Source organism: Macrotis lagotis, chromosome 6 (assembly GCF_037893015.1).
Source record: "Macrotis lagotis isolate mMagLag1 chromosome 6, bilby.v1.9.chrom.fasta, whole genome shotgun sequence".
NCBI classification, from domain to species: domain Eukaryota; kingdom Metazoa; phylum Chordata; class Mammalia; order Peramelemorphia; family Peramelidae; genus Macrotis; species Macrotis lagotis.
The window spans coordinates 145488211-145498465 of NC_133663.1; the positions used below are offsets into that span (position 1 = coordinate 145488211).

Below are 10255 nucleotides of genomic sequence, written 5' to 3' on the forward strand. Positions count from 1 at the left end.
ATTTGCCAATCTAAGTGGAATGGACAAATATTTATAAAAATATAAGTCGCCCAGATTAAATGAAGAGGAAATTGAATACATAAATACCCTATTTCTGAAAAAGAAATTCAGCAAACCATTTTTGATAAGATAAACTCTCCTGGGCCAGACAGATTCCCAAGTGAATTCTAACAAGCATTTAAGGAACAGTTAGTTCCAATAAAATCTAATCAAAATGATTAAAACAAGTTATCACTAGGCTAATACCTTTTGACCAAGTAGGATTCATTCCAGGAATGCAGGGTTGGTTCAATATTAGGAAAAATGTTCATATACTCAATTATATCAATATACAAACCTATCTGAAATCATATGATAATATTGATAGATGCTAAAAAATAGCTTTTTGAAAAAACACAGCACACCCATTCCTACTAAAAACACTAGAGAGTATGGGATTAAATGGATTCTTCCTTAGAATAATAAGCAGTATATATCTGAAACCATCCACAAGCATTATATTCAATGGGGAGAGGCTAGAGTCATTCCCAATAAGATCAGCGGTGAAACAAGGATACCCATTATCAACACTTCAGTTCAATATCATATAAGAAATGTTAGCTTCAGCAATAAGAGATGAAAAGGAAATCAAAGGAAATAGAATAGGGAAGGAAGACACAAAACATTCACTCTTTGCAGATGACATGGTGGTATACCTAGAGAATCTCAAATATTCATCTAAAAAATTCTTAGAAATAATTGGCAATTTTAGCAATGTTCCTGGATATCAAATATAAACCCTCATAAATCCTCAACATTTCTATATATGACTAGCAAGATACAGCAGAAAGAAGTAGAAAGAGAAATCTCATTCAAAGTAACATCAGACAAAAAATACCTGGGAAGTCTACCTGCCAAGGGAGATTCAAAAACTTTTTGAAAGCAATTACAACACATTTCTCACTCAAATAAAATCAGATTTTAAAGAACTTGGCAAACATCCACTCCTCATGGACAGTTCAAGCTAAAATAATAAAAATGACAATTCTATTACAACTGAACTGCTTGTTTAGTGCCCTACCAATAAAATTCCAAAAAATTACTTTAAGAGCTAGAAAAAAATTATGAGTAAACTCATAAGGAGAAAAAAAGTCAAGAAATTCCTGGGATTCAATGAAAAAAGTGCAAAAGAAGGAGGCTTAGCCTTACCAGATCTTAAATTATATTATAAAGCATCAGTCATCAAAACTGTCTGATATTGTCTAAAAATTAGAGTAATGGAATGGTGGAATAGACCTAGGTGCAATAGCAGGAAATGACTATAGTAATCTTCTGTTTGATAAACCCCAAAAGTCCAGCTATTGGGATAAAAACCTCTCTCTTTGATAAAAAACTGTTGGGGAAAATGGGAAGTTAGAGTGGAAGAAACTTGGATTTAGACCAACACCACACATCCCTACACCAAGATAAGATAAAAATGAATACAGGATTTTAGACATAAAAAACCAATATTATAAGCAAACTAGAAAATCAATGAATAGTATACCTGTCAGATCTATGGAAAGGGAAACAGTTTATGACCAAAGAAGAAATGGAAAAGAAAGGAAAAAACAAACTAGATAATTTTGATTACAATTAAATTAAATAAAAAGTTTTTGCACAAAACAAAATCACTGTAACCAAGATCAAAAGTAATGTAGTGAATTAGGGAAACAATTTTTACAACTAGTATTTCTGACAAAGGACTCATTTCTAAAATATACAGAGAACTGAGTCAAATTTTCAGAAAAATAAAAAGGCATTCCCTAATTAGGGACAAAAAGTCAAAGGATATGCAAGGGAAATTTACACTGAAGAAATCAAAGTAATTCATAGTAATATAAAGAAATTGCTCTAAATCATTACTTATTAGAGAAATGCAAATTAAGGCATCTCTGAGGTAGGAACCTCACACCTTTCAGACTGGCTATTATGAAACAGGAAGGTCAATGATCAAATGTTGGAAGGGCTGTAGGAAATCTGGGGACATAATGTATTGTTGGTGGAGCTGTGAACTCATGGAACCTTTGTGGAGAGCAACATGGAATTATACCCAAAGGGCAACAAAAAGGGGCAACCTTTTATCCAGTAAAACCACTACCAGGTCTATACCCCAAAAAGATTGTGAAAAAAAGGTAAAAGCATCACTTGTACAAGAATAATTCATGGCAACCCTATTTGTGGTGGCAAAGAACTGGAAATTAAGTGAATGTCTTTCAATTGGGGAATGGATTAACAACTGTGGTATATGTATGTGACAGAACACCATTGTTCTATTAGACACCCAGGAAGGATTGGGAATTCAGGGAAGCATGTGTGTGAGGGTATTGAGACCTTAACCCAAAAATGACTGCTGTAGTCCTCTCAAAATGGCAGCAAATAATTAAAATTTATTTTGAGAGAGAGAGAGAGGAGAGAGAGAGAGAGAGAGAGAGAGAGAGAGAGAGAGAGAGAAGAGAGCAGGAAAAAGCCAAATTACAGAAGCTGAAGCAGGTTAAAAAACCCCCATAAAAACTACAACCACTTCCCCCTCCTCTTTTCTGCTAACCTTTACAACAATTGGTCAAACATGATGGTCCAAAGAGAAGGTTTTGCCTAAGTAGCACAGGCGAGTCTGTCTTTGTTTACACTTTATATGGTTAGGGTAACATAATTTTTCTAGCTGGAGATCTGGGTTCTCATACACTCACCTGATTCTTGAGTAATAATAACTGAGGCCTATGGCTTAAACTAAATTAGCACTATATTTCTGAAAAGTCAGTATTTTTACCGCTCACAACATGGAACGGTTTACATGAATTGATGCTGACCAAGATGAGGTGATCCAGAAAAACATTGTACAGCCTAACAGTAACATGGGGGTTATGATCAACCTTGATGGACTTGCTCATTCCATCAGGGCAACAATCAAGGACAATTTGGGGCTATCGGCAATGAAGAATACCATCTGTATCCAGAGAAAGAATTGTGGAGTTTGAACAAAAACAAAAGATTATTATCTTCAATTTAGAAATGAAATAAAAACATTATCTTATTATGTAATTTTGCTATGTCTTATACTTTATTATTCTTCCTTAAGAATATGCTTTCTCTCTCATCACACTCAACTTAGATCAATGTAGACCTTGGGAACAATGTAAAGACTAACAGACTACCTTCTCTTGGGGGTTGGGGGAGGGAAGCAAGAATAGGGTAAAATTGTAAAATTCAAAACAAATAAAATCTTTCTTTAAAAAAAAAGAGGGGCAGCTAGGTGATTCAGTGGATAGAGCACCAGCCTTGGAGTCAGGAGTACCTGAGTTCAAATCTGGTCTCAGACACTTAGTAATTAGTTAGCTGTGTGGCCTTGGGCAAGCCACTTAACCCCATTGCCTTGCAAAACCCTAAAAAAAATAAAAAAGAAAGAAGGGGCGGCTGGATGGTACAGTGGATAGAGCACCAGCCTTGGAGTCAGGAGTACCTGAGTTCAAATCTGGTCTCAGACGCTTAACAATTACCTAGCCATGTGGCCTTGGGCAAGCCACTTAACCCCATTGCCTTGAAAAATCTAAAAAAAGAAAAAAGAAAAAAGATAGAAGTCAAAGAAAGAAACAAATGTTCTTCAGTCTTCAGTTCTTCAGTGTTCCAATTCCATCGGTTCTATCTCTTGGGTGGATCACATTCTTTATCATAAGTCCATAAGAGATGTTACTTCCAAATTTTTCCACAGTTGATGCTGCTGATTGTAATTCCCCTCCATTCATTTCTCCCCACTACCAATTATTATATTTTCCTCTTTCTTTTCCCACTCTGCCCCTCCTAAAGTGTGCTATGGGACTGTGGCACAGTAGGACAGAGCATCGGCCCCTGGGGCCAAAGACCCCAAGGCTGAATTCCCTCCACCCCCCCACCAAGAGACCCAGGAATTACCCAGTCCTGTGGTGCTGGAACAGGGCATCCAATTCTATCACCTTGCAAAAAGAAGAAAAGAAAATGTTTTATATCTGACTATCCTCTCCCATAATCTACCCTCTCCTCTGTTCCATACCTCCCCCCTCCCCTTCCCCCCATTCCCTTTCCTCCCATCCCCTTTTTTCTTGTTTTTCTTCTAAATTTCTATTAAATAATATATCTATTAAATAATATTTCTATTAAATAGTATTACATAGTTTCCTTTCAGAACCATTTCCAATGAGAATGAAGCTCCCTCAATGCCCCTCACCTCCCCCCACTCCATACCATTGCAAAAGCTATTTCATGACTCTTTAACATGAGATACCTTAGTCTATTCTACCTCTCTGTCCTTTCTCTCACTACATTTCCTTTTCACCCATTGACTCCCACTACATTTCCTTTTCACCCATTGACTCCATTTATAAAATATATCATACCTTCAGATTTGGCTCTCTCCTGTGTCTCAACTATAAAAGCTCATAAATGCTCTAATAAATGACAGAGTTCATATGAGTATTATCAGTATAATCTTCCCATGCAGGAATACTCACAGTTTGTCATTGTTAAATCATCCACTCTCTCTATGTTTCACCTGAGTCCTGTACTTGAAGATCAAACTTTCTGTTCAGCTCTAGCTGTTTCAATTGGAACATTTGAAATTCACCTGTTTCACTGAAATTCCATCTATTTCCCTGGAAGCCAATGCTCAGTTTTGCTGGGTAGTTGATTCCAGGTTGTATTCCAAGTTCTTTTGTCTCCCAGAATATTATATTTTAGGCCCTACAAGCCCTTAATGTGGATGCTTCTAAGTTTTGGGTAATCCTTACCACAGGTCAATGATATTTGAATTGTTTTGCTCAGGCTGTTTGTAGTATTTTCTCTTTAACTTGAGAATTCTGACCTTGGCTATAATATTCCAGGGGTTTATTATTTTGGATCTCTTTCAGAAAGGGATAGGTTGATTCTCTCAATTTCTATTTTGCCCTCTGCTTCTAGCATATCAGGACAATTTTCCTGTAGAAATTTTTTAAAAATAAAGTGTAGAATCTTTTCTTTGTCATAACTTTTCAGTAGCCCCAACAATCTTTAAATTGTCTCTTCTGGATCTGTTTTTCCAGATCTGTTGTTTTTTTCAATGACATAGTTCACATTTTCTTCTACTTTTTCATTTTTTTTTGATATTGTTTTAATTGTCTTGATTGCTCACAAAGTCATCAGCTTCCTTTAGCTCCATTCTTCATTTGAAGGATTTGTTTTTTTCAGAGAGCTGTCTTATCTCTTTTTCCATCTGGCCAATTGTGCTTTTTAAGATATTTTTCTCTTTTTGAACTGTTTCTTCCATTTGACTTACATTAGTTTTTAGTATATTATTTTCTTCAGCATTTTTTTGGATCTCCTTCACCAAACTGCTGACTTGATTTTAATGTTATTCCTGCATGTCTCTCATTTCTCTTCCCAGTTTTTCCTCTACCTCCCTTACTTGATTTTCAAAATCATTTTTGAGCTCTGAAATAGTCTGAGACCAACTTTTGTATTTCTTGGAATATTTAGATGCAGAAGCTGGGACTTTCTCTTCTCATTTTGTTCTTCATGGGACCAAAGTAATTGCATATGGTCATGTTTCTTTTTTTCTACTTACTCAATTTACCAGCTTTCCTCCTGGTTTTGAGGTACTTCCTGAGCTTTTGAGTATTATTGGGACACTCCCCTAGGCATCTCAATCTGTTCAAGGTCTTATTAGAGGCTCTGATGGCTCTCCTGCCTGTGCTTTGGTTTGTGGTTAACCACAAGCAATCCGCTCTGGCCTGGAGGTGGGTAACTGCTCTATGGCAATGGGGGGCCCAGAATGAGACCAACAAATGCATATGAACAAAGAAAAAGTGTCCTGTCCCAGGACCAGAGGAGAGACATAAACAGGCTCCCCCCCACCCCCTTACCTTCTGTGGACTGAGCTCTCTGGAAGCAGTTTGCAGGGCAGCTCCCTCCTGGTCAACTCTCTGGGCCTGCTTCTTGTTCCTGGGATCTGGGCTGTGCTGAGGGCTGTGGTTATACTGAGGGTCATGGTGCACTGAGGGTCATGGCACTGAGGGCCACACTGGTTCCCACTCACTCTGGCAGAGGTTTCCCTGCTGATCTACCAAGCTGTGCTTGGCTTTCCCTGCATTGGCAGGGCAGGAAACTACTTCTCCTACAGGGAGCCAGTACTCACAATGACCCAGACACTTATGCATCCAGTGGGCTGTTCCAGAAGACTGGAGTTCCTTTGATCAGAAGCAATAACCCTTGCTGTGCTGCTGCCCACTCTATCCCCCATGGATCAGAGATTTCCTACAATTTTCTAGGTTACCTTGGCTGGCAAATTGCTTCACTAGATCTCTCTGTGGGTTCTGTCTCTCAAAAATTTATTTAGTAATTATTTGAAGGTTTTAAGAATATTTTTGAGAGACCTCCTAGGAAAGACTGTTCTCATGCTGATAACTTGGCTCCACCCCCTTCAGAGTAGGAACTTTCAAGCAAATTCTTTCACACATTTGCTCAAAATTCTAAAACCTTTAGCCTGGCTATATGTGTGTGCCCTCAGAATTTCATTCTTAGACTTCTCTTATAGCTGTTGGACTGACTTCCCTTAATAATGCTTAGTCCATTGGATTCTACATCCTTCTAATTTAGAGATGCATTTTAACATGTATTTAATGTGCTTACAATGTATTTTAGCAAAATATAATGCATATTTTAAGATTTGCCAGTATTTCTTCTCCTTTATAACAAGCTCTAGGAGGAATCATCATTTTAAACAAGAAGTGTATACCTAAATTTCACTAGCATTATTATATACAGACATGTATAAATTGAGGTGATACTTGGATTTAAGCAGTGAGATTATATTAATTTTGGAAGAGTATTTTTGAAGCAAATTTTAAATTAACTCCAAAAATTAGGAATTAAACTCTATTGTGAAATAAATAATTAAGTGGATAATTCAGATGGCATTGGAAATACTTTTATAATCTAAAGCAGAGAAAAGTAAGAAAACTGAAGAATGATTTATTCAAAGATAATATTATGTGGAAAAATAACTCTGAAAGACTTTAGGACTTATAACTTATTAATGCAATGAAAAACAATTGTCTAAAGAATTAAAATGAAACAGACCACTCACTCATTTCTTCACAGAAAGAGATGAACTTAAAATGCAAAAAGAAAAATGAGTTTTTGGATATGGTTAATGTAGGAAGTTGTTTTTTCAGATAATGTAACACATCTAAGGGATTTGATTTGTTTGGTTGTTTAAAATTTGAACAAGGAGCAGGGGAGTGATAACAATAACAAAAATCATTTTATAATTGATTTTTAATTAAAATAATTAACTAAATATATACTTGCAAAGAGGTGGTTTGGCAAAGGATGAATGCTTAAGAAGATCAACCTACCATGAAACATTGAAAACAGAGCTTAAAAGGCAAAATGTGATCTTCAGATACAAAGTAAAATAGAATAATTTTCTTTTCCCTATAGGTAGATAGACAGATTTATACAGATTTATATGCACACCCACACCCCCATATATATATATATATATATATATATATATATATATATATATATGTAATTTTGCAGGCACAAATAGTGAACATATAATTAATCTAAGACAAAGCAGTCTTTAACAAAATATCAGGTTACTACATTTCCACATATTTCAGAAAATGTGAAAAATGTCTTACTAATCACCCTTTATCATAAGGTAAAATGTGTGAAACAAATAGTTTTGTTGAAAGTTTTTCTGACTAGGATAGGTTTGCCAAATTTTAACCATTTTGCCTTCTTGTCAAAAATTTATTTATTTAAATTTATTAAAATGTATATATGAAAGAATATATGACTATATAAAAAGATTATTTTTTCAAATCTTTGTCTTGATATCTACATCACAGCAAAAAAATTATGTCTATAATTTTAAGAGTTAAATGATATTTTGAATTACTTTATCCAAAAAATTGATATGATGCTTGGAATTACTAACATAAATCATTCTTGCTTTATGTAAATTTGAATCATGCAAATTCAACTTTATATAAAATAATTCTAATACAAATCTGTATTCTGTACACCACCAGTCCTCGAAAACAAACACCTATGGTACCTCTGTTGCTCTTTTTCAGCTTCTTTCCCTCAACTTCTCTCACCTTCACAATAATAGATCAATGAATGAATGAATGAATGAATGAATGAATGAAGAGATAAATAAATGAAGACTCAAAAATTTCCCACATGAAAACATTAGACTGGGAAAGAATGACAGCATGGATCAGGGTCTTGGTTTGAAACCTGTAGGAGAAGCTTCTTTCTCTACACACCTGTCCTGTCCTACAGATCTTTCTTCTGTCCATCCTCACTTTGTTACCTGTGACTGTCCCTAGGCTCCCAGTTATAGGCAATCTTCTTCTGCCTATTCTTTGTCCCATTCTCATGCATCTCCCTCTACACCTTTTTAATTTTGGATAAAAAAGTTTGATAAAATTCCTCCTTCTTCACAAGTTAGCTGCTTGATGTCAGGGCCATTATAGACTTACACACTAAGATTTGGAAGACTATATGAACATGAATTCATTACCTATTACTATAAATTTCCAAATTAAATGTGTTAACCATTTACTAGTTATAATTAAAAATAAGAATGTTGAATAGTATTCTTCTGAAATACCTAAAACTTAAGACAATTTATTCTGAGTTATATGCTCTACTTTTTAAGAAGACCACAAGGCTATATATTTTACCTGTTTTAAATAACAGTAGTTGACTCTTCTAAACTCATTAAATCACTGTAGTTTAATTACATCATTATAATATTTTGTAACTATACTTGAAACTAACTGTTAGAGATTCTATGAGTAATATAATGCTTTTTTTCAAAAAGAAGAAAAAAGAATAATACACTTAGATGAGAAAGATAAATCAATTTAAGTGCTGCCATTTTATGAAGTTTTCCCCCTACATTTAATTAGAATGATCTGTCATTTGTGGCAAGTTAAATATGAAATTTGTGAGGAAACAGAGGTTGGATATTTTCTAAATATGTTCTTTTTTTGCTTACATACCTAAGTAATTTATTATTTAGAATGTCACAGATACTCATTGATACAACAGTGTTTTATTGTTAATATCTCTAACTTCAAATAAGCAAAAGTTAAATGTAATTAATGCTTCAAAAAGCATATCAGTGACAATATTACAATAACTAAGCAACTCAAATTTGTGGATATTACCTATTTCAAAACATTAACTTCTACCTTTAGCTATGTGCTTCATGCATTTCATTAAAGTGTTGTGGTACCAGCTCAAGAGAGTAAAATTTTAAAATAAGATGTGTTTTAGAGTTAGAGATATTAATTTTAAATAAGATGCACTTCATTATTAAATATAGATAAAAGAATAAAAATATATGTGCTCTGATCTGTATGGAAACAAGGCTTAATCTCTCTCTTTCTCTCTCTCTCTCTCTCTCTGTTTCTCTGTCTCTGTGTCTCTCTCTCTGTCTCTTTTTGTCTATATGTCTGTCTGTCTATCCTAAAGTACAGGCCAAATGATGAATGGGGAAATGTAGGGAATAATTATTTTGGAATTCTATTGAGAATGTCTGTATCAAGGCAGAGTAGAAAGACAGATAGATATAAAGAGAATTAACTTTGCTGAGAACCCTCTTCCTAAACCACTTTTCAAGCAATATACCAACTCTCTCCACCTGACAAAAATGAGACAGAGATAGAGAAACATACAGAGAGACAGTAACTGAGACATAACATGAGAATGTAAAGGGGGGGGGGAGGATTAAATAAAAAAGGGAGGGGAAGGCTAAGTGGCCCAGTAGATCCAGCACTGGACCTGGAGTCAGGAGTACCTGAGTTCAAATCTGGCCTCAGACACTTAATAATTACCTAGCTGTGTGGCCTTGGGCAAGACACTTAACTCCATTTGTCTTGCAAAAACCTAAATCAATAAATAAATAGATAAACAAACATACAAATAAAAATAAAAATAAGAAAATAAAAAAGGGAAAAAGCAGGGAAAGGGACACAATGGGTGATGAAAAAGGAAATATTGGTTGAGGTGATGAAGTTCAGCCTCAGACTTTTCTTCATATGGACTCTTCTGTGTGATCTTATACAACACACTTAAACTGTTGCCTTGAGTTTCGTTATCTGTAAAATGGTAATCATAAAGTCTGAATGAAGATTGAGATAAGTATAAGAGCATTTAACAATAAGTTCAATATAAATTGCACATATGATCATCATCAACATCATTG

The 10255-nt window shown here is 34.8% G+C and overlaps 1 pseudogene; it reads right to left on the reverse strand.

The window, feature by feature from the left end:
- Positions 1 to 6013, reverse strand: part of LOC141492239 (POU domain, class 5, transcription factor 1 pseudogene) — a 31833-nt pseudogene extending 25820 nt beyond the window's left edge.
- Positions 6014 to 10255: the final 4242 nt, after the last annotated feature.